General features: G+C 39.5%; 1 long non-coding RNA gene across 1 annotated transcript; it reads left to right on the top strand.

Annotated features, from left to right (window-relative positions):
• The first annotated feature begins 1,591 nt into the window (after positions 1-1,591).
• LOC147663808 (uncharacterized) lies at positions 1,592-3,692 on the top strand. Its single transcript, XR_015305219.1, has 3 exons — positions 1,592-2,153; positions 2,213-2,410; positions 2,484-3,692. It is a non-coding gene; the product is annotated as an uncharacterized LOC147663808 (long non-coding RNA).
• The last annotated feature ends 518 nt before the right edge of the window (positions 3,693-4,210 follow it).

Here is a 4,210-nt window from a genome sequence, read left to right as displayed (position 1 = left end):
GGCGAAGTTAGCTAAAGAACGATGATGGATTCAACCCAGATCTGTGACTGGGGGTGAGTGTCTGAAAAGTTTTCAGTGCTTCGTCCATCTTCTCCTTATGTTTGCTTTGTTCAGACTTTCTAGGCATTGTTTCGCAGTTTTAAGCCAGGTACAACCTGAGTGGATTGTTCTGCAATGACACTATTTTTAGGATGCTTGTTTTCTGGTTGGAGATGGTCGTGCAACACAAGCATCATGGGGCCGATGCCCTCTTCATTGCTTTCTTTTCTCCTCTTCAGGATTCTAAAAACTTTAACCGAAAGATGATGTAGACTTGGAGATTCAGTAATATGGACTCCATGATGTCCTTGAGTATGGATCCGTCTTCTAGGGACAGTCTCTCAGTGCCAAGAAGCCCTTTGTGGGTTATTAAGTGTGCTCACAAGCGATTTAACAAACTGTGATCTACAATATAAAGAGAACTGTCACATTTGGTGCACTTTTGAGGTTGTTGACTACATGTACTTTTGTTGCGGGCTGTATTATTGACTCCCCACTTAGAAATTCTGGAAGTCATCAAAGTTATTTTGTTCCATGGAAACTTTTCTAACTTTCTTCTGATGTGTGCACTTAGTTCTCAGTCCACAGCATATGGTTCCTTAAGTCTTGCCTTGAGAGTCTCAAAGGACAATTCTGTTAATATGAGAGTGGGGACAATTTTATCAATTTTCAGTAATGCCTCTAATGAGGCCATTAGGATATTTTGCCCTTTGCTGAGGGTCCTTGGGGGCCAAGAACCACCCTGTTACCTCTAGTAAGTCCCACACAACAGGATTCATGAGAGCTGGTCAGAGGCCCGCACCTTTTCTCCACCACTCTGCAAATGTGGCTACTAGTTAGAAGAGAATAGAAATTAACTTAAAAAACTAAGGTTACAGGGGGGTTATAGTTAGGATATAAAAAATGTAAAACCTTAGAAATTCACTTGAAAAACAAAGGTTTCAAGGACGTTATATTTAGGAAACAGAATTTCAAAAACCTTAGAAATTCACTTAAACAAAGGTTACAGGGACGTTATAGTTAAGCTCGGATTTCACCCATACAAAACAAGAGAAATTCAGTAGTTATAGTTAGCTGAGCTATCGATAACTTATGCCCCAAACAATGCACTGCTTATGACCTCAAATATTACACCACGCGTAACATGGTCAGTGACATCACTCATGACATCTCAAATGACCTCACTGACTGACATCACTGATGATAGCTCAAGCTACATCATTGATAACCTGTAACCTTTGGTTTTTAAGTGAATATAAATATATAAATATATATATATATATATATATATAATATAAATAAAAAATTAAAAAAAATATATATATATATATACATATATATATAAATAAAATAAAAAAATAAAATATATATATATTCACTTAAAAACCAAACACACACATGAGTGTGTGTGCGCACACATTTTTTCCTTTATGATTACATTGGGCTGCCAATATATTTCTAAAGCTGTCTAGAACTAAATATGTAACATTTTCAGAGGCTGATTTCTAAGCCCAACCCATAAACCAAAAACCATCTAAAGATCAAACAGCAAGTACCCATAAAATACAGACTTTTTTTATGAGTAATGCAAAACTTGGCCTGGACATTTGAGTGAAAAAATCCATGATCAGAACAATTAATTGCAAAGCAGGCGGCCGTTCCTACTTTTTAATGAGGCTTCCGTTGAACTGCTGCGTCAGTGAAGCAGAGGGTGGGGGCTGTCTGAGTGCGGGCAGTAAATCGTGTGTCTGATGCAGAGCCCCGGAGTCACGGGCGGGCAGTTAATGAAGTTATTCATTATAGCCCGGGCCTTACATTCCAAAGGACCGGGTCACCCTCTGCTTGTAACAGTCTAGGAATGTAGGGAGGTGAGGAAGGCTGCTCGTGGGGGGGGCCCAGGGGAGAGGCTAATTGGGAACACAGTGGTATGAAAGATACCTGTGCCGGACCGGAGGGGCCCGTGTTTGTACAGAGTTAGGTTTCACCCACGCCCTCATGCCAACAAACCCTCCTCCTCAAGCCATTCCTCACGGTCACGCTGTGGAAACTCTGACCTCATAGTCTTACCTGGTTTGTTATTTTTAGTGTCCTGAGTAAATAACTAAGGTCTATATGTAGGTAAACTACATTTACCGATTCTAAAATACTGAATTTTACCGATTCGGTATTTTAGAATCGGTAAATGCTATGTAAGTAAAAATTCGGTAAGTATTACCGAATCAGTACGATTCGGTATGTACCTAATCAGTATTTACCGATTCGGTAATTCCCATTCATTCCTATGAGCCTGGAGGCCCATAAGAATGAATGGGATTTTCCGAATCGGTAAATACCAATTCGGTAATGGGGGAACACATTCAAGGGTGGCAGGGTGTCACATTGACACCCTATTGCACCCCTGAATCATGCATGTGTGCACATGTGACACACCTACGTGCCCTAAGGGCATGTATGTCTGCCACATGGCACTTTTGGAAATGCACAAAAATGCTTTTCCAACTTCTAGTTGATGGTAAATACCGAATCCTTAACTATGTAAATGACTCATTTGAGTGCTCCCTACATTGCAGATTTGGTAATTTACCGATTCGGTATTTTAAGGATTCAGTAATTTACTGATTCCTTAAAATACCAATTCGGTAAATTACTGAATCTGTAAATTGGCCACCTACATCTCAAAAGCCTAATACCGGTTGGTAACGGCTGAAAGTCGGTAATTTCGGCCGTTACCGACTGGAATTAGGCTACCTACATCTGACCCTAAATTTTTTAAACAATTGTAATCACACATTCCACAGTGTGATCACATTATGGGCACATTTTTTATATTTATTCTTATTTTTTTAATTAGCCCTTGTATACACACTGTCTGTCATTAAGAGGGCATTGAAGCTTAGCAGTGTCTGCACTTGCATACAAAAATGATTGTAGTTTCAGAGTACGTGTAAAAAAATCTAAGCAATACAAAAGGCTTGTGAGTTACTGCCACCATCTAGCACACACAAGCAAACACTACAGAAGCGCGTGCGCCTAAGAAAAGGAGCAAACTCCATGTACAACGGGTAGGCCATAAATTGGGAACTCTGTGAGACTATGCTTGTGGAATAAAAGCTTTGTTGTGCCAAACTTATTTATGTCTATTGCTGGGCTTTCTAATTTGCTGCACATTTTGGCTGGAAACAGAATCAAGGCATAAGGATAAAGTATTCAAGATCAGACAATTTAACCAAGTGGGAAAACTAGCTTTAGAATACTGGTCTGAGTTTCCCGGACAACAGGTTCGTCAGCACTAGTTAGTACATTTGTATGCTCTATAATTTGTTACAATACAGCAAAGTGTAATGTTAGAAAGCCTGCAAAATTTACAGTAAAGATAAAGAAAAATGCACCCGGTCCCTCACTTTACCCATGAGCCTTCATTCTGAATAGCATTTATGGCTGCCAAATATCAGTTTTGGGTCTCTGACCCCAGCACTGTTCTCCTCCAGGCACACTCCTACAACTTATATTTAAGTAATACTTACTTTTAAGAGCACAATTGCTTTACCTGAATAACGTCATGGTTGAATACTAATATCAGTTACTGATCAATATTATAAAAAAATATTATGTAAAAAAAATCCCCAGAAACAAATGAATGGAAAATTACCATGAAATGTAAAAAAATTCGTAAAAATGTGTCTGTTGTTTTGAGCAACATGACAATAAGCCTATACACTTCGCATCAATTTTTTTCAATTATAAAGTTTTGTATAGATCGAACAAGACCCACGCGGGTATCAGAGCACTTCACATTTAGGATAGTAAGGATAGAGTTGAGGGAAAAGAACATTTGTTACAAATATGAGTATAGAATGGCAACGCTGGCAACCCAGGTGACCAACAGTGTAATAAACAATCATGCAGTAAAGCCAAGGTTCTTTAGGGCAGAAACTTGTTCATTAGTATTTTTTTCACTTCCTTATTAGGTCTCGCCTACGCAGTGCGCAACGCTGCTTAGAGAACCTAGGCATCGCTCAGCACTTTTGCACTTTTGCTAAAACTTGTGCATGTTTGCAGTGCTCTCTATTGGCACTCGTGCACGTTTGCCATTTCCCTTGTGGGTGCTCCCGCAAGCGACAAGCCAGACATGCCCTCAGCACCTACAGGCGTCCTTAGCGTGATCGGATTT

The sequence above is a fragment of the Lissotriton vulgaris genome, unplaced genomic scaffold, assembly GCF_964263255.1.
Source record: "Lissotriton vulgaris unplaced genomic scaffold, aLisVul1.2 SCAFFOLD_5315, whole genome shotgun sequence".
Taxonomy (NCBI): Eukaryota; Metazoa; Chordata; class Amphibia; order Caudata; family Salamandridae; genus Lissotriton; species Lissotriton vulgaris.
Note: the sequence above shows the minus strand (reverse complement) of the source record. Positions and strands in the feature narration are given on the sequence as shown.